The 22,031-nt window shown below is 28.6% G+C and overlaps 1 protein-coding gene across 4 annotated transcripts in view; it reads left to right on the forward strand.

The window, feature by feature from the left end:
- Positions 1 to 381: 381 nt before the first annotated feature.
- LOC107452613 (uncharacterized) overlaps positions 382 to 22,031 on the forward strand; it is a 106,614-nt gene continuing 84,964 nt past the window's right edge. The window contains exon 1 of one of the 4 annotated variants that reach the window (XM_016069140.4): positions 382 to 665. The gene's annotated coding sequence lies outside the window, so the exon portion shown is untranslated. Of the gene's footprint in view, positions 666 to 15,583; positions 15,851 to 19,992; positions 20,248 to 22,031 lie in introns of those variants that run through there. The other 3 variants (XM_016069141.4, XM_071187642.2, XM_071187645.2) reach the window with 3 other exon arrangements.

Here is a 22,031-nt window from a genome sequence, read left to right on the forward strand (position 1 = left end):
TTTTTTTTGAGGCCATAAGTATTTCTTTTAACGCTTCAGAAAAATATAAAATTAGAATCCCGAGTTTTTGACTACTTTTTAAAACAGTTTAATTTTTAGCTCGTTAAAGTTTTTTTTTTTGTAATTAGAAATTAATTCCAAATATTAGTGTTTTTTAAAGTTTTTTAAAGAAGTGTCACAGGAAAAAATCGAAGATATAAGGAAATGCTTGAACGAGTGTCTTTTTTTTTATTATTACTTTGATCATCTTTAGATATCAAGATATCATTTGAAGCATTTTATTTTTTATTGTTGTCTACTGCGGAGAAAGTCCTTACAGTTTGTTTACCTTTGACGTAAAAGACGTGTCTCGCCAATTTGGCGAAAAATGTGATCGCTTGTGAAATAGTAACCCTGAAATTGAGAAAGCTGTGTCAGATGTTGATCACTGCTCAATTGTGAAAGCTTACCCTAAAGTAGTTAAAGTGTGTAGTGCAAGGTGAAACAAGCATTTTCGTAGGAATTTTTTTATTATTTTTTTTGTGGAATAAATTTTTATGAATGATTATTGAAGATTTATAATCTGTGCCTTATTGTAAAGGAGCTGGATTTCCCTCTATTTTTAGTGTTTTAGTGAACAGATGTTTTTGAGAACTTTAACCTAGGATTAAACGAAGCCATTGTAAGTAAGTTACATTGTAGGAATATTTCTTTTAAAAAAATATTTTATTAAATACTTTTACATATTTATGCATGTTATAATTTGTTAAATGATAAATTTATCTGATCGTATATTCCATTTGTTAAGTTAGGTGAATAAACGCTCTCAACATGAATTTTCTTAAATTCCATTTATATATTACTCATGTAAATTCGACAAGCACTATTCATAAATATGTTTAAACAGTTAGGATATATATTTATATTTGTTAATTGTAGAGAATTTTTTTTCAGTCACGACTACATAAAAGTTTTTTCTATTTTAAAATTCTATTTCCTCATCCTAATGTTTAGTTTTAAAATTGTTTCATTCAATAATTAATTAGGTTTCATTACGAAGCATTAATTTTAATCGTAGATCATGCAGTATGGAATTGGAAGAATTTTCTGGGATGCATTTCCTTTCGTTTACGACTACATTAAAACTGCTATATTCTTTTAAGAATTTTAATGTCTGTTTCATCGAGTTTTAAGTAATTTTTTAAAATGCAAAATATATTATCAAAAACATAGTAGTAAAGGCTATTTAGCAAGTTAAAAAAACACTTTTTTCCCCCCGCACGCTTTCTGGTACAATAACCTTAGGGAAATGTTCTTTGTTTCTTGTAGCAAAATATAATTTAATATGTACAAAGAGTTATTCCATCCTTTTATAAAAAAAGTGTTTTCGTGAAATTTGAAAAACCTCAATAATTTTGTAATTGTGTGAGGATATAAGATAATATTTTGTGAATAAAAAACCCACGGAAACAATGTCATTTAAAGAGTAGTAATTAATGACGTCATCGTCTCCGTTTTTCATTGGAAGACTTTTGTAAATGATCCATTTAAAAAAAATACTGTATAGAATCCATTTTTACAACAAAATAATTTGTGAACGGCTAGTTTTTACAATAAATAAATTTGTGAAGTGTCCGTTTACATGATAAAGTAATTTGTGAAGGGTCAGTCTGGTAACAGATTCAAATTTCTCCGATAATAACCTCTAGATTATCAGTATTATTCTAAATATATTGAGTGACAATAAGAGCACTAAGTGCTTCTCTTCATTATTTTAATATAATAAACATATTGCAGTATAAGCACTTCGTAATTCACTGCGAACAATGGAAGCCGTATCCTGCCACTGAAAGTGAATCAACAAGCAATGCTCATTTAACCTTTAGAAAAGTTATATGCTAATTCTTTACTTTTTTCATATGTATTGATGTTATTTTAATTCTAATAAATAATATCTTCGAAGTAATCTATCTAGTTATTTCATTATCAATTTTCCTGGATGAAAAAATTTTATTTCGATGACAGAATTTTGATAAAGGAGTTAACTCCTAAGAAATATTTTTATGATAACAGAAATATTTATGCTTAAAACATGAAAAATGTCATTTAACTAATAGAGTAATTTAACGACGATTTTTCGTACGCTACAAAACTCCCTGCGATATTAACGATTACCATTGATTTTTATGAAACGCACATTTTTTGCGCGACAATGCATATATATTTTTTATTGTTTAATCAAACATAGTTATCTAAGGTCCGTTCAAGCAGTAGGTTAGCACCTAACGGTGGGGGAGAGTTTGGGATTTGCTTGATTGCAGAGGTCAATACCACAGAAAGAAAATACCAGATTTCTAAGGAACATTCTTCTCAAAATTCTATAAAATGAATTGAATTGCAAATTGATTTTCAGAAAGTAAACTCATACATCAGCAACAAAGTTACATATTGCAAAGTTACATATTTAATTATATTTAATCTTAAAATTAGATTACTACTGTTGAAGCAGAGAGCAAGAAGGTGTTACAACTTACTAAAGGGGTTTGCCGCTTCCTTATTTTTGCTAACGTGATAAGGAGAGCCCGAAATTGCAAAAAACGTTTACGCAATATTTAAATGGTCCCCAATACATAAATATTTAGCACTGGACTATCATATCTTCAATAGACGTACCTAAAATGGCCTCTACCTTGTTTATTTTCATAATGCCCCTATGGTATAACTCCCATGGCGGTATTTTTTATGCAACTCCTTGCTATGAAGAATCAGAAATCAATAAAATTATTTAAGTGATAATTCATTCAATTAAGGGGCGCGACAGCCTATGGAGGGCCAAGGCATGTGTCCATCCCAGTTTTCTTGACCTTAGGTACAGGGGCAGATGTATGTTCCGGTTAGGTGGCCAAGGGTGGAACACAGAGGGCCAAACGTAGGATCACCAGTGTTTAGTTCCCAAGCATTCTTGATATTTATTTTCAGGGGTCTGATTATAAGAAATTTGGGTCCGTTAACGGACCCTTCACAAAATATTATAACTTAAAAACGGATCCTTCACATAATGATTTTTCTTTTAATCGGACCCTTCACAGATTTGTTTATCTTCATTATTGTTTTGTTAATTGAATAAACCTTTCCCAGGGCACAAAACAAGAAAGATGGATGTAAACGAATTTAGTTTTGTCTTCGGCAGACGATTCTTTCATTATTCGTCCGAAATTAATATTCTGCATTCAGCAATATAGGCTAAATACCAAATATTTGTATGTTGCATCTCTAATTTAGAAGCAGCAATTGCTGTTTATTTTTGAAAATTTAATTTTTTTATTAAAATTTTCAGTGCTGAGCATAATCTTTGTATCTATTAACAATTTAAAAACTCATTGAAAAAGTTTTTTTGCAATAACCGGACCCTATTTGCACAAATTCATAACACAGGACCCTGGTTGAAAGAAAGTTAGTAATTTTTTCACAATTTGTAACGGACCTTTCACAAAATGTCTGGACAGACCCCTGATTTTATCATTTAGGCTGAGTCAACCTCGCCCGGCAAGATGATAGAACCCAGAACCTGTGGCTCGAAACGCTACCACTGCGCTACCGGGGGTCTCAAACACTAACTAATTGAACAAATTATTTTCTGTGTATTTTCGTTGAAACTCATTGTTCATTTTTCACTTTAAAATAGAAAACAAAATGTATTGAGCATTAGATTTATATATGACTTATCAAATATATACAATTTAATTTACTTTTTCGACTTTTATGAACATCCAGTTCGAGTAATCTTTTCATGAAGAAAAGAAATTTTTTTTTATCACTTCTGATGTTAACAACTTCATTGTTTAGCCTCACCAAACTAATGAAAAAAAATTCAATAAATTGCATCGGTATGACGTTTCACAAACAGAAAATTTTTTTCCCCCCTGTGTTTCGTCATTGTGATGCAATATATCACCTAATTTTTTCTTGCCTTCTAAATAGGCATTTAGTGGTAATGGCTATAGTGCTTGGTCTAAGAAAAGTAATTCTGCTTTGTATCTCTTTTTAATCAAAGCGCAGTATAGGATTTTGAAATGGAGTGGTATTCACAAAGAGCTTGATTAACAACACTAAAAGCATGTTATCAATTTTATTTAGTATTATTTAAACATCTAGGCTAGCACATGAAATATCATATAAATTGTATTATGCTCATTTATTTTCATTCATATAAATTGTATTTTACATAAAACGAGGCTGATTTTGATGGCAATGACCAAAAATAGTTTAATCTAACTCAAAATTGATAAAAGGTTATTAATATAAATGATTCTATTTAAGCTCATAAATTTTGATGATGTTTGATTTAGATGTTTAAAAGTTTGATTTTGAAAAATGTTTTTTGAAATCTTCTCCGATTAGGGTAAAGCGTAGACTAATGTAGGTACATGCATAGAAAACAGCTGTACCTTGTCGTTTTTAAACAATGAATAATAAAAAATAATAAACTCAAAAGCATGCGGGACGGCGAAAGATTACGTCCATTTAGAATTATGTGCGTAATTATGAAATCTGGGCCATGGCCTCATTTTTTTATTTGGCGTTTTTTGAAACTGGCGAAAGCTATCTCTTTACAGATAGAGTTACGAATTTTATTAACGTCTTTTTGAACTTGCGTAACTTTCTCAAAATTGGCAGTCATGGCCATAATTAAATTAATTAGCGTCGCGAGATTGGTCTACTCGATTACAATATTATGTTATGTTTGAAATTTTAACGAATGGTTGTTTGACATTTGTATGACATTTTTTGATAATACATTTTTTGATAATATACTATCAAAAAATTAAAATTATTTTAATAATACTGACTGTAAGAACTCTTAATTTTGCAGGAATTCTCACCTATTTCGCGTCTTTTTTTTTAAATTTTATTTTGAAACATTCCGTGTATTGCCCAAGAATAATATTATTCAATTAGTCTTGCTTTAACTAATTATTAAGTGAATGCATTTTTCATGAGTGATTTTCACGAAATGTTACTTCAAGCAAAGTTATAATTAATGCCACATTGCCGATTTGGGCTTTAAAACGGACGAATGACTTAAATATTTTAATAGCTATTAAACTCTTTTAAAAGTCGCCAATTTGGCAACAGTTTTCCACAGAGATGAAAATTAACAAAATCAATGCTTTATTCTCATTTTTTATTTTTTTTTTGCTAACTTTTATGAGCCACAATCCAGCATTGGAGTAAGTTTTTAACACTAGATTGTCTAAGGAAGTCATTTTGACTGCTTTTAATTTCAATTAGAAAAACAATGATGTATATGATGACACAATTTCTTAGAATTTTGTACAGCATATACTTTTACTAATATATATATACTAATAACTTCTTTATAATAACTATTATAAAAATATTTACTAATAACTTGTTATATAACTGTAAATAATATAAAAAACATAAAAAAATAGTTTTAAATAAATTTCTTAACGCATTATTTATTCTTTTACTATCCAGTCATTTTGACTGCTTTTGGACAATATAGGTATATTCTAAGTTTCAGTCTTTCTAGTGTTAAATATTGAGAAATTGTCTCGAAACTGTGGCTTTTCTCCACACTGTCGTTTATCCATTTTTAGAATAACCGTAAGAAGGTGCTGGCTAAAGATATGCTAAACATAGTAACTCACAGCAGTTATGAAAATAGCATATTATTTGTAAAAAGCATAATTTCATGTGACTACTGAGCCTTTGAAAAAACAGCCTTAATGATTTCTCTGTCCCCTCAATTGTACGGCCATTAATTGATGCTTCGAATGATTTAGTTGGTTCATTTGCTTACCGTCTTCTGATAAGAAATTTAAAACTTCTTGAACTTTGTTGCGACTCTGTTACACTGCTGATTAGGAAACTAGATTAATCAGTGATATATCTTAGAACTTTGTCCAGAAGCATTCTCATCTGTCTATTTATGTAATAAGATAATTTTTAAAAAAATAAGAAAAATGCTAAATAAAAGAAAGTCTGAAGTCATTCATTTCTCTCTATCTATCTCTCCTTTAAGGACTTAAACACGCAAGCTCTACTCTTAAAATCTATACGATTAAATAAATGTAAAAAAAATGCTGAACTTCTGGTATTTCACTTTTATGTTTAAAAAAAATCGTACCAATTGGTAAATTTTCATCGTAGGCAAACATAAAAAGCGCTAAATTAATTAAAGAGCTTAATGGAAGTAAGTGATATTTTATTCTATGACCGTCGTAAACATCCAATCCTTTTAAGATTTACGACTAATAATTTGAAACTCAACAGCTTTGTCATTTTGACTCCATCCCAGAAGACAAGGATACTCCTGGCATAGGAACTCTCTTTCGTGAGGGCTTTTTGAAGAAAAAATCGTAAATTTGCATTACATGAAGGGGGAAACCTATATCTACCCGACCGCAAGGGAATTCTAACCCATAATATTTATATTACTGTAAATAACGTCAAAACTGTGGTTGGTGGAAGCAGGAATTAAGTGTACGAAACGGCCAGCCATCGCCGATATTCGAACCTTGATTTCCTCATTGAGAGAAAGCTATCTATCCCCTAAGCCAACCAGGCTTGCATATTTTCATGGCCAACCCACTATCATATTTTAGCAGGTACGTACGTTCTAGTTTTTAAAAATGTAAATATTTCGCGTACCGGTTCGTAAAATTTTCTAATTTAAAACCCATGTACTAACCAAATTTTCGGAAGAATAAATTGTATGAAATTAACTATAAATTAACTTGTATGGATACATGGTTTAATTTAATGAAGCAAAAGTGCACCATAAATCATTCAAGGTACCGATATTATGGTTCAACTTTTATCCGTTTCTTTTTTGGAGGGGTATTTATTTTCGTTAAACATACACTGAAGTTAGTTCTTTGAACTGATAACACTATAAAAACTTGTAAATTATTAAATTTATTCTTTGAACTTTAACAGTTAGTTCTTTGAACTGATTCAACTCACAAATTTTTCTCATCTTATATGGGAAAAATCAGCCGAGCAGAAAATTATTCTTTAACTTCCAAGCCATATATGCAGTATTATAATCAAATCAAATATAAAAATTTTTTTAATGATTTTTTTTAATTCTTTTATTTAATTTTACGCGCAACCAATAATTTGAAATTTGTTCTATGTAAATGCCTTTGATAGTGAAATGAAAATTATTTTTTGCTTGGTGTGAAAATTTTATAGGTTACTCCCACGAAGAAAGTGAAAATCAATCATTGCCAATTTAGAGGGATTTTTTTTTTTAAACTGCAGGATAATCGTTTTTCATTGTTGTCCATTTTATTTATTTAATTTTTCGCTCAACAAATTTAAAAGTTGCTCGATTTCAATGTATCACAATGGATAATGGAAATAATGTTATGCTCGGTGTGAAAATTTTATAAGTTTCTCCCACGAGGAAAGTGAAAATCAATCATTGTCTATTTAAAAGATAAAAAGTGTTTTTTAAAAAGCTCTAGTATATGTTTATGTTCTATTGTTTTCCAATTCAAATATTGCTTAGTATCTTTTTTAGTATACTTTGAATAAAGTATAAATTTTAAAATTTTAAGAGGTCAGAATTTTTATTTTTAGAACTGTTTTCATTGACATTTTCTATTTCTTGATAAATAAAATCGCCCGAATAAAGATTTTATGCACCTGTGTTATTTAGTTAATGTTTAAGATAAATGTCTTGAATTTATGTACTTTTTATGGTGGTTTCATGCTTAGAAATTTTTATTTTATTTTATTTACTTATTTAAATTTTTTTAAAAAGTGCAAAGTTTGTAAAAATACTTTCTATCTCAGGAAAATGATTTAACGTTGAACCATAATGCGGAGTTTAACCCTTTATCTTTATTTACTAAATTATGAAAAAATTATCAAAAATGTGAGAAACTTTTTTGACCCGTTCAATCATCTGATGACAATATTATTTTCTAAGTTTTCATTAAATTTTTAATCTGGACTTATAAAGCTTTAACTAAAGTTAAACATTTAATACTTTACTTTATAACTAGTTAAAAATGTTAATGAATCAATAAAAAAAAAATGAAAGACTTATGTGGTAAAGAATGTATTATTTCTTGAAAAAATTAAATTGGAAATCGTCAGTTTTCATCACTGTAATTAATTACATTTCAGTCATAAAATTCCGCTGACTATAATAGAAAATTTCCCTGAAAGATATATGTTGAAAATTTTTCAAGGTTCAGAGTTTTAGTTAGAAGAGAAAAAAAGAGTTTATTGTATTAATTGACCTTGAACAACTATGTAACTTAAAATCATTTATTGGTTCTATAAGGGATCTCCCCTTGGAGAATTTAAAAGTGTTGATAGTTTTTATGTTTTTTTAATCCCCTTGAACTTTTCTAACTGTCACCATCAATTCTTCTGTCAGTTTTTTCTATTTTTGATTGAAAGACTAAATTATCTGCATTTTTCATTAGTATTTTCTCTTCAATCCGTAATAATTTGCTGTTTGTGCTGTTAAAAAAAATACTATTTATTTACTATAATGAGAAATTGGGGTTTGTTAATGGCCCTTTCACAAATTATTTAACTGTAAAAATGAAATAATTTTCATGAAATAATTTGCCTGAAAAATGGATCATTAACAATTTTTTTTTTGTATCAAAAATGGACCCTTCACGAAATTCTGCATTTGAAAATAGACGTTTAAAATACAATCATATTATTTTTTTTTTATTAAGAAAACTATAATATTATAACTTTTAGAAAGGCATGGTTTTTCTGTTTTTTCACACAAAAAAAAGAACCTTATTTTCAAAATAACGAGACCCTGGTTGAAAGAACCCTATTCTACGGTTATTTTAGATTTAGAAAAATATGAGTAGATTTTTTTATATTTCACAAAAACAGGACCTTTTACAAAAATTCTGCACACACACACACATATATATATATAATTTTTTTTTTCTTAAGAAAGAAAGAAAAAAAACTTTATTACTATGCTTGAAACTCCATGTGCTATTTTTTCCAAAAACTTTTTAACACACCACGTTTTTCTGCCTTTAAAGAAATTTTGTTTATTTTTTTTCTCTTTTTACTTTTTCTCCCTTTCACTAATGATAATTCGCCTGAGTGATTGTCCGTATCACGTGAAATAAATTATCTAGAGTTGACTATCTACTTACGGTATAACTATTTGTGTGAAAGAATGTGTTGTTTTAACTAATATTATCAGTTCAATGGAAAAAACTAGATTTAACACTTCGCTTTCCATAGTTATCAGACACCTGTTATTCCTAAATAACATTTAAAAAAAACGTCAATTGTGATAGATAATAAGAAAATGAAAGATCCGCCTTGGAGTAGATATTCTATGTATTTTAACATTTGCCACAAGTTTCATTATTATTATTTTTTATGATATTGCATTTCTCTTTGATTAAAAAAAAAAAAAAAAAAAACATCAGAATTATCAGTACAGTGGTAATTCCTGTTATACTGAATCACGGTTTTCTATTGGTCAAATTTTAATTTAAAAAAATGTGTCAAGTTTGCGACAATTTTATTACTGATTTTTATCATCATAACAATTGCATTGATGCCTTATTATTATTATCATCATCATCAAACAACGCAAATCTGACTCAAAATTTGTCATCGAAGTTTTTAAGGATAGGAGTGGAAAGACTATTTTTTATAAATTATTTTTATTTACCGGATTTATTTTCATTTGCCTTTTCCTGAATTTATTTATAATTACATAATTCATATCCTTAAATTTACTTTATTAAATATAAAAAAAAGGATAAAAGTATAATTTAATCACCTTAGCTTAAGGAGAACATAATAAATTTAAGGATATATTAATTTCAACTGACGGAGATTCAAAAGATATTAAATAATACATTAGTTTATTACTTGTATAACTATTAATTACTTGTCATTATTATTGCATTAATTACCTATTATTTTTAACCTTATCTATTATTAAGTTTATTTATAATAATATTTCATCATTCAATGAATTTAAATTTATATTCTTTTTGTCATTTCGATGTTTAAAGTAATTGAAAAATGCAGCCGTTTTTTTTCTTCTGCATGTTGATAATGTTTATTTTAAATGTAGGTTGCGTTGGAATTATTGAAAACGATTTAACATTAAATTTGTAGCTTTTTATCGTTATTATTTTCTCTCCTTTAGCTGTTTAACACTTTCAACAGTTCAGTTGTCGTTAAATTATGTCGAAATCTGTTTTTCTGTAGTATTGCTAAATAAATGTTATTGTTGGGCGAAAATGTGAAAATCCTTATCTACGGAACTGATGCTGCGACATAGATTAAATGTATTAAATATTAAACTTGGAGTTTCTTTTATTTTATTTTTTTTTTTTCGATTTATTTTACATTTGCTGTGTTGTTAAATTAGGTCGAAAATTGTTTTCCAGCTCTAGTATTAGAAATTATGTTTTACAGAAATTTAAAAATGCCTTTCTAATTAACTGATTTAAATCGAATAAACTTAATGGTTAGTGTTGAAATTTTTTTAAGTGAGATTAATGTTCTATTTTATTTTCAAAGTTAAGTTTGACTTGTTTGTACTTATGCATTGTGTTGCGAACGTTCTGAAATGTTTTGGTAAGAGATTGAATCAAAAATTAAATTTAATATTTATTTAGTGCTTGAGCTGATAAAGCATGATTTATCGGTATTTTTTAAACCTATTGAAAATGATATTTTAATCAATAAATTCAGTTCATAGGGCAATAATTTTAAAAATTTTATTCTGACTATGAAAATAGAGAGTTGTGTATATCGATTAAATTGGAAAAATATCCTGAATTCCAATCTCTTTCTTACACAACATCACTTATTGAACGCATGTCAAACTGGATTCTCTGCGAGATTTTCTCGATTATTTGCTTCAAGTCTTTCTAATTTTACTATTTTAAGGGAAATCAAATTGAAGGTAATATGTCAAATTAAAAGGAAAAAACTCTGAGAATTTAATATTTTTCTTTTCTTTTTTTTCTAAACTATTTCACATGTTTGTATTATCGAAAATGGATTAATTTACTCAGAAAAATTATGTTTCTTAAAGTTTTCATATTTATACGCAATCATCGAATACGATTAATAAAATTATAATATTCTGTTTAAACTTAATTCAATGGCAAATATAATTTATTTTAATTAAAATTTAAATTTTGATTTTATATTACTCATAGTTTTACTTCGTTTAAAAATAAATAAAGCAAGCATCATGTAACAAGAGAAAAAGTGAATTAAAAAAAATTTCTTTTTACTAGAAAGATATCGCGGGCCACAGAATTTAATATTAAACGGACCACATTTGGCCAGGGGGCTGCGTGTTAGACATGCCTGACGTAGTGGAAAAATTGAGTTTTTATTTTTAAATTGCATAAAATATGCCACAATATTTTTATGGAACACTGGTTGAGATAAGAATGCTTAGAAATGATATATGTTGTAGTTTTTGACAACATCTCTCCACACAAACTTTCAAAACTTAGCGCAATTTTTTTTACACAAAAAAAACAATCTGATAGTTAGTTACTAAAAAAAATATGCTAGAGTATCGAAATTATATTTGTCCTAAAATCTAAAAAGAGTTTAAAAATCCAAAAAAGTAGTTTGAATTTTTTTTTCATTAATATTCAAAAATTTATCAATAATTTATTTTTAAATTAAAGTAGTTTCAATGATCAATAACTGTTTCTCTTAGATCTAAATAACTGCAAATTTGAAAAATTATTGTTTGAAGGATTTTAGTTTTTACGCATAAAAACACACCAGTATTTAATACTGTATTTCATAATCATAAATGATTAAAATGCCTTTTTTTTTACTTAGTTGGATCTATAATGAAAAATAGTGTATGGGTGATTCTCACGAAATATGACAATTCACTGTCCCTTGCACCAAGATCTAATACTATAATACTAAAAGAACTTTTTTTTTAAAAAATTAATAAATTGCATTGCTGTTAGCATTTTAAATTGACTTTGCACTTACATTAACTGTTTTGTATAGTTAAAAAATTTAATTGAACTTCAAAATGTCATTTTCCTGGCATGTCCCAAACAATGTTTCCAATAATAACTATCTTCAAAACTAATTTTTTTTTTATCTCAACCGGTGTAAGCATTTCTAGAATTTACGCAGAGGGTATTATTTACAAAAACTTCGTTTAAAATAATTTTTTCTGACAATAATTCGTTTGTCCCAAGAAAATCTGTTATTTTCCTGGTTACTTTTATTTCGTGGTTTATAACCGAAATAGATAGAGCCAGCAATCAATATCTTATGTTAATAGATTGATTAGATACCCTCCTATTTGAAAATGTCTTGTTGCATGAATAAAGAACCAATTTTCTGGTTCAAAATCTATTTCAAAAAATTTTCCAAGATGAGTACGTTTTTGTGTTGTCATTTTCCTGGCTTCTTAAGATCATTAATAACATAAACTACATAGATTTATCTGAGTTATTTTAAGAAATCCTGTTGCTTTCTGCAGAATGTAAACGTCTTAGACCAAAATATTAAATTAAAGTAAAGTTATATGCTATAAAATGGCGAATTTGTCATTATCCTGGCTTATGAATTCCAGGACATTGAAGTGTTACCAGAAATTTTTTTAAACTCCTAATACTGTAAGGAGGAAAAGCAAATATTAACCTAATACCAAGTTTATGTATGATTGTAATATGGTTGGATGAAATCAAAGTTATTTATTTATTTAATGATTGATTATTATACACAATTTTATTCTGTACATATCAGCAACAAAAAAAAAATTTGATTCTTTCTACAGTGGATAAAAAGAATTGATTTAAGCAATTTATTGTTCATCTAACATAAAGGCTTAAGTTGAGTTACTTACTATTAACCTAAAATGACTGTTTTTTTAACTTCTAAGCTAATATGTCATTTTCCTGGCATTCAAGATTTGGTGAATTTCTATTTTATTTTTTCTCTCGAGCAAATGTCAATAAACTACACAGGTGTCTGTAAGATATTAATAAATGTAACTAAATGAGTATACAAAAAAAGTTTTAGATTATTTTGAAGACTTTGAATTTGAAGAAATTTTTTGAAATTGTCCTGTTTAAAAAGAATCACCCATATATAGTTAAACATGATACGAAATTAAAAACCATATGTTTTACAATCAATGAATGTCCGACTTAATTGCCGTTGACGATCCCCTGATTTTTATCAAATTTTTGGGGTTTGAATAAGGTAAGTTTAACTGTCTATTTTTTTTTTCTTTTTAATAAATTATCTTCTTCTGGATAATCATTGCGATTTTGCATTTCTAGAAACGAAAATCCTATCTAATTAGCCTTTTCATTCTTTAAATATCTTATATCTAGATATTAAAAACCATGGCAGAAAATTCAGTGCAATAAACTTCACTGAAAAAGGTACCGGTACTAAATCTATCCATGGGTTACTCACTTCATTTTCTTCTGGATTGTGTGTACTTTAGTGCGGACTTTTTTTTTTCTACTTGGAAAAGTGAAGCAAAGGCAGGTGTGTGAGCGAAAGAATCAATGCCTCGATTGTCTGGTATGGCGGGCAGAGGTGAGGAGGTAGGGTGGAGCGACAAGGTCATTTCTGATGCCGTCATTCGCTAGTTGGGAAAGAAAATTATCAACATCGCTTCGCAGTTGAGTGGGACTAAATCCGATTCAAGAAGAGCCCTTTCCGAGTTCATCATCCTTTTACTCAAAAATTTTCCTGCACCTTGGAATTAAACGGTCATTTAGGCAATATTTTTAGAGATAGGCTATTTTTTTTCACACCTAGTATTCTTTTCACTTATATTTAATCCGTTGATAAATGAAAAAATGAGTTTCTTTTTAATTTTTTTCTCCGTTAATTTTAAGTAATTAGTTGATAATTATCTATACATAAAAATCTACTCTCGAAATTACGGTTTTAGCGACTAAATACATATCTCCTTGGATATCGTTTCAATTTCTTTGAAACAGCTATTATTTGGTTGACCTTCAAATGACCTTCAACGTTTCTTTTGCAGCTTTTGATATTTCAAACTTCCATTTTATACCAATTGTTGGAAACACTCTTATTAATGTAATATTGAGAATAAGAGACTATTTGCTTCGACAGATAAAATGATAATATGCACATATTTTCGTGGATTTATTTATTTCTTACTACTTCAAAGGTCACATTATTGTAATACGTATTTCAAAAAGCTTGTTTTTAGCTTAGCGTTTAAGATAAACAGAAGCAAAATTGTTCGGTAAAAAGGATATCTTTCCATTGTTTCGTTGATTTAATAGAATGCTCTTGTTTTTTCATTTGACCTAATATGTCTGGTTTGCATTATAAATTTATTTTTAATTATTTCCAAGACAATGCAAAATTATTTATACTTTTAAATTCCAAAATGTGGCTCTTACGTAGTAGGATGTATTTTCTTCTTTTTGTTTAAAATGATTGGCGCACAAACTTAATGGAATACTTTTGAGTATACAATTTTTTTAGATCTCTCACATACCTGCCAACTTTTACTTTTTCCGGGAAGGTTTTCCCAAGTAGTAATAAATTGTCTATTAAATTTCAATTGTATTTAGGAATATATTTTTATTTATATTATGATATATTCTGACTGGGACGTTTTTATATCTTTATATATATATATATATATATATATATATATATATATATATATTTATGCATTTTTTTTACGACGGTAATTATCTGATTTAAGAGAAATTTCGTAAATAATATGTTATAATATTTAAAATCGCCGAAACTTCTATCATTATAATATAATCTGAAATTTGAAAAGCTGGTTAACGAATTTTTACGGGATATACTTGTTTATATGTGACCATAAAAATTCGTTGGATAATATTTTCAAATTCTGTTGCCAGCTTGTCAGCCTTTTTAGTTAAGGTCAATAAAATTAGATTTTGGTGGCTTCGTTATCCTTATTAATATTTGAAAAGGTAGACTTTTTTTTTTTTTTTTTACTTTAGCGATAAATAGATTTGTATTACCATAAAATTTCTTTCTTCTTACAAAAACAAATAAAATTGGAAAAAATTACAATTGACAGACATATTGCGAAACAACGAAATGTTACTCAGAGTGTAAGCTTATGTAGCATTCGATTATTTAATTAGGAAAGTAAAATTTTTATTCGATAGTAGATTATTGCTTTCTACTTTTTACCACCGAAGTCCTCATTTAGTCTCTGCCCTCTTCAGTTTTAGTAAATAACTCATATTCTTGAATATTTGATTTTTCTGTTTTAAATCTCCAGTTCCCATCAATGGTACGAGATCATGGGAAAAGAAAACGAAGGACGTAAAAGTCACCAACTCAGAGGGCATATCAAGGTCACCGGAAGAATCGGTCCCTCATACCACCTGGCCCTCGGTTTTTTCCCTCTTTTTTTTATATTTTTTACTTCTTTTATAATAGTTGCGGAGGTGCGATGTTTCCGCTGGATCAATTCGTTTCATTCCAGTGTATGTTTTTTTTTCCTTTAAAAAAAAATTCTGGTGTGCCCCATTAGTCGTTGCTTGGCATTCCCCGGGCACCCCATCCACTTATCCTTTTACCTGTGACTCTTCGTGAGTCAAGGGCATTTTGAGCGTTTCGGTTATGCTTTCTTTCTTTACTTGCGAAACAGGCTTTTGAGTTCATATCTCAAAGGTCTCTGCCTGGATTAGAGATTTTTCGGACACACGCCAATGACCGAGTGCAATTGAGAAAACGCAATAAAGGATTATTTACCCAACATCTACTATGCGATTAGGTTAGAAAATTAATTAAATATCCTGAAATTATTATGAAGAAGGCTATGGTAATGATTAAGGTCTGTATTTTGATAACATGCATTTTTTATCTAACATCTACTATGATATTAGGTTGAAAAATTAATTAAATATCCTGAAATTATTCGGCAAAAGTCGACGGTAATATTTAAGGTTTGGATTTTGATAACGTATTTTTTTTTTTTTTTTCATTTTTAGAATAAATAAATCTTAACATTTTTCTTTTTCTTTGGTATGAAGTCATTTTTTAAAGATATTTTTAAATTAATTTTGTTTTTTATAACGTAACTTTCAATCTCTCTTGCTAGCTTGTGTTTCTCTTTTGTTTCTTAGTTTATCATTTAACATTTATTTCAAACTTTGATAGAAATTGGACCTTTATTTTGCTTAATGTACTTCCGTAGCGTAGAATTGAAGAAAAAAAAAAGAAAAACCAACGTAAGTGCATCACAATAGGTCTCGAGAAAAGTGGTTTAGAGATTTTTCGATTATTCACTCAACATCTGCTATGCGATTAGGTTAGAAAATTAATTAAATATCTTGAAATTATTATGAAGAGGTCGATGGTAATGATTAGGTTTTGATAGCATGCAATTTTTTTTTAGATTTTAGTAATTTTTTTTTGTATTTATTCATTTTTTTTTAGATATTTTTAAATTAAAAAAAAACGTAGCTTTTACTGTCTGTTGCACGCTCCTCTTATGTTTCTAGTTTACCATTTAACATTTATTTCAAACTTTGATAGAAATTGGACCTTTATTTTGCTTAATATACTGTCGTAAAATCGAAAAAACAACGCAGTCCTTTTCGATAGATTTGGAGGAAATTGGCTTGGGAATTTATTTTTTCTTTCTTTCCATTGCTAATGCAAAAGTCGTTTTAGAGAAGAAAAAAAAGAAAAAAAAAGTGTTTTGCTACTTGTAGTTTATCAAGCAAAGAGGCCAAACAAATACAAATCTCCAGTTTGGATTTTTCTTGCTTACGTTGAATTTTCTATTCTATGGCAGTATACGTATTTTAATGCAATTATGTATGTGTCAATTTGAGAAAAAAGTTTTTTTTGGATTGAAATTCTTGCTAATTTATGAGTAAATATATGAGTTAATATTTTTAAGGATTTTCAAGGACATAAAAATCCAGGCTCTAATAATAAAAGGGATACAGGATACATAGTTCAAAAGAATGCATACAAGAAAAACAAACATCTTATACCAGCTTGCAAATTCGACTGAATCATGAAAGACCCGATTGCTCGTACGCATCTTGAAAATATGAAAAAGTGCTAGTAAAAGCATGAGGAAAAATTAACATTTATTATGTTTTATTCTACCAGAATATTTTAATAATTCTAATTAAATATATTTGGATCCGAAATCGGAAGGTTTGATTTTTAATTCGAAAGTGGAATGTGGTTCAAAGAAACTTTTATAGAACGAAACGGATACCACTTTTTAAGTTTTAGTGGTGCATACGAACCCTAAAGAAAAGACAGGTCCTGTGCTAAAGTGGTCCTTGAATGACTGCATATTTTGGCCATTACTTTAAACTGCTCATCAGCCCATATAACAATGTTTTTATTCAAGCTGTTTGAAACAGCCTCATTCATGTCATTTGTGTTTCAAAGTGCAAAGTTTTCTTAATTTGGTATAATATTCATAAAATAGCTTATATGCTGCATTTGTTTCTTCATGCTCTATGGAATAAGTAGTTTCATCATGTTTTATTATATCTTATAACTTGCGGCTCGGTCACTGAAACAATTTTTCTCATAGCTGCCAATTCTTTCGTTTCATATTTTTGCGTCTTCATATTTTGCTTTTAATCGATTTTTTAATTGTCATTTGCCTACCTTTTGGAAAACATTTCTTGGGCAGAACTAAAGCTGGCAGGTATGCTGTATGTTCTCAAACTTTATTCAAGCATATTTATTACTTACATGATTACTTTGACTTTGTAGTTTTTTGGAATTTAATAAAATAAAGTATAATAAAATTTAATGAAGCAAAGCTGAATACTGGAAATTAAATTAGATTGTTTTTTGGGTTGAACAAAACCTAACAACTACAGCTAAGAAAAAGAAAATTGTTTTAAACTTATTTTAAATGCAGTTCTCGTGTTTTTGAAATTGCAATTAAAAAATAAATTTTTTCACTCCAAATTGAAACAAAGAAGCTTTATCATTTCAGATTATAAAATGAAATACTAATATCCTAACAATTTAAATATTTTTCAAAATGAAAATGATTATTTTTAAGTAGCGATACCAATTTCGTGAAGACTATATTTTCATTTCACTTTAAAAATTGTAATAAAGCCGATAAGTTAAATAAAGTGAAAAAAAAATTAATAAATAAAATTGAACACGTGACACTCTCTCTTTGAGCAGTTTCAAAATAAAAATTACTGACACCAATTTCGTGAAGATTTATTTTATTACAATATAAAATACCAACAACTCTGTTATTTGACCTTGGAGTCACCTTGGCGTTTCGAGCTCTGTAACATCAAAGATCTATCCTATTTTTTTTCTTCTCTTTTTGAGAGGGGAAAGATCAAAGAAATTTTCTTATATCCTGAGGAGACGAGAGGGAAAGATGAGGAATATATATATTAAATGGGGTAGGTGGGGAAAAAAAGCTCTCTTTAAATTGACACGATTTGTGTTCGCAGTATAAATGTCGTAATATTAACACTAATATGTTAAAATACGAAAGTATTTATTTTGTTTATTTGTTGTTTATCTACTTTGATTACGCAGATCTTCGTTTTTGTTTCCTTTAACGATAACTTTATATTTTATTTTATTCATGTATTTTACCGTCGTAATAATCATTTGATGTTATGACGTTTACATCTAGAAGCAAAAAAATAAATAATAGTGAATAAATAATAAAATTAATTTTTTTTTTTAAGTATTTTTCTGTTAACCGGATACAAGGAAATTTCACCTTTTTTTTTTTAAAAAATTTTTCGTTTTTAATTATTTTATATAATTAAAATTTGATGCTTTTAAAAATAAATAAAATAAAAAAAGTTGGCGAAGGTCTGAATTTTTTGGCGGCTTTTTGCTTTTGCTTTAAAATAGTTATATCATAATTTACCCCTATGGCCAGAAAATCAGTAATAATTAAAAATCTCCGAAAATCTAGGATCTGTAAAAAAATTGAATATTAAAGTAAAAACCGGAAAATGTTCTTGTTTATTATTTAAATGCTTCTCTTAGAAATTAACGTTTTTAAATTGAACGTTTATAAATTAAACGTTTATAAATTAAACTGCTACATTTAAAAGTGACTTTTTTCAGTCACTATTCCGCTCCTCTAAGTTTTTTGACTGCTTTTTCTGGTGTTTTTATTCCCAGTTGCCTTAAAAATTTCCTAAACTTTAAATTATTAAACGTATTACGTAACGTATGAAGTAGAGCTTTCTTATATAAAATGAGCTGTTGAGATTTCAGCGAAAACAAATTTATGAGAACTTAACTAAAAACAATTGTAGCTGTATAAACATTTCCTATTTGACGTTGGCAGTCTGCGAAAAATTGCCCGTAATTTCTCTAGCTTTTATCTCAGAAGGTCATCTTTTCCCATTTTTATATCATTGCAATACTATTCCTGATTTTTCGAAATATACCAATTGCGTTCTTTCGCTTAGGCTGAGGCGTACAACGTGAATTGGCAATCTTGCTGATATGCAATCTCTCTTTAAAAATATAATAAATGATAAAAAAATAAATAAATAAATATAAAAGTATTCACTACGCCATCTTATCGGAAACACTTGCAGTTTGACCCAAAGATAAAAGTTCTTAGAAAGTGAATCTAGTACGGATAGTATACAGCTGAATCGGTTTTTCTTCAAACAAGTCTGTCCTCATAGGAAGTGCTCTTAACTGATATTTAAAGAAATAGTTAGCTCATCTGCTTTTTGCCATCGCTTTCTCTTTATCGCGGTAATATTTTTCGGAAGTTTTATCTTTGCTTGCGATCGAATTTCGATAAAATGCTTTTAGATTCTATTATTTTACTGGTTTTTGCCCTTTGGCAGATATTACTATAAAAGGTATTACATCACATCTTCCATTTGGCTTCAAAAGATATTACATTAGAGATAGCAAAGATGCTCATACATTATTCTAATTATCTTGTTTCGCTGATGCCTCCTCCCACCATGTTATGAAATTGTTTACACACGCTGTGTGAGTACCTTCGCAAACATTTATCGTTTGGAAATGAAGAAACTCGCAGGTGTATACTTGTTATACACATGCTGTTTGTAGTTGTAGTAACTTTTAAAACGTAACTGCCTTTTTCTGGATATAAAAGTGTTGACAAGTTTGCGCAGCAGATTGTTTTTTTTTTCTTTCCTGCGCGCTGCTGCTCAATTTTCAAACCGGATTACGTTGCGTCATAAGTTGTATCCAGCTGTATTAATTCTTGTAAGTAATGTTACTTATTTTAAATTTTATTTGATGAATCACAGTAAGCGCAAATAAAATAGTACTCCATAGAAGAAGGAAAAATAGTAACTACATAAAAGCACTTTTCAAACGTTTATTTTAAGATACTTATTTTGTTAAAAAGTAAAGTCTTTCGTATTTTAAAAGCTTTAATTTATAAAATAGTGATTAACATTTAAATAAAATACCTTGTAATACAACCAGAATACAGCCTCATGTTTAATTCATTAATATATTTCGTTTCCTCAAAAAATATGTTTAATTATAAAATTATTCTGAGTACTTCTTCTGGAATTAAGAATAGAGCATTACATCGCATTAAATCTAGAATACCTCATGTAATGCTATGCCATTGAGGTGAATCGGGTTCAAATCCCTGTGGTGGCTGGCTGATACGAATTTCGCACCCGGCTCGCACCGACTATAGTGCTGACGTAAAATATGCTCAGTGCTAGACAGATCAGGGGTTAGAGTCCCATTGCCGTCCATCTAGCCGTGAAAGGTTTTCGTGGTTTTCCTCTCCATGTAACTCAAATCCGGGTTAGTTCCCTCTAAAAGTCCTCCGTGAAGGCAAATTTTCCCAATACTTGATCCAGGAGTTCCCTTGTCTTCTGGACTGGTTTCAAAATTACAAAGCTTGGAGTCGAACTTTGGTAGTCGTAAATCCAGCATTGGGTTTGTGGTTCAACGACGGTTATAAAATATAAAATACTCCCAGGATCTTTTAGCACTCTAAAGGACTTATTTCGTTTTTTTATCCAATTTATTTTTGCGTCTGGCATAGTTTATATCGCCGCTTGAGTTTGAATATCAATAAGGTGTGCGCACAGTGCAGTTCAGTTCTGCTCTTGTGAAATTCAAATCTTCATTAAGATGGAATATAATGGCATAATAAATGAAAGTGGCTACATTGCGCCAAATACAAGAATTACTGAAGATAATGACATTAGTTGTTGTAATCTATAAGACAAAATTGCGTTTTTTAAACACAAAATTAAATCTTAATAACGAATATGTTAAAAATTTATGATAAAGTATGCATTTAAAATTAATGAGAATTGTATTAAAACTTAACAATTTAAAAGTTTAAAAAAATTGAAATTGAATAAGCTTTTTTAAAAGAAAGCTACAAATTCACGTTCGTGTCGTAGAATTAACTGTTTATACCTTAAAGAATGTAACCAAATATAAATAAATAACCAAAAAAATTGTCCTTCCGATTTCGCATGACTGCGATGATAAATATTTCATTAAAAGCAAAAATAGCATTCATGTACAGATTGTGTGACGTGTTAAAAGAAAAGAAAAATGAATCATAAATAAATGTCTGAATTCCACAGCAATATTTTCCCCAAAACTTGGAATAAAAGTTCCGCGTTTCAGGCTTTGACCTTATTTTTTGATTTTCGTTCAAAAAAAGCAAAATGATTGATAGCTATAATCTCATCTGCTTTTACTGCTTAATACAACGCTAAAAGAGTTCTGTGAGAATATTTACATAAATGGTGACTACAATTATGCCTATCGAATTTCACGCTCCTCTGTTTAGTGAAACGGGTTAAAAATTTCTAATGATACGTTAAGTTCTACTTTGTGTACTCTGTATAAATTATCAACCAAGCATTTCTTGAGTTGTTTTTTTCTACGCACGTTTTCATAGTTTCCGGCTAAAGGGATGCCGATTTGAAATTTGAATCTGCATGTTATCGCATGGTTGGCCAACCTACAAGAAAAACCGTAGCAGACCATTGATTGGTTGTGAT

This window comes from Parasteatoda tepidariorum, chromosome 11, assembly GCF_982258835.1.
Source record: "Parasteatoda tepidariorum strain Cologne lab strain chromosome 11, Ptep-v5.0, whole genome shotgun sequence".
NCBI classification, from domain to species: domain Eukaryota; kingdom Metazoa; phylum Arthropoda; class Arachnida; order Araneae; family Theridiidae; genus Parasteatoda; species Parasteatoda tepidariorum.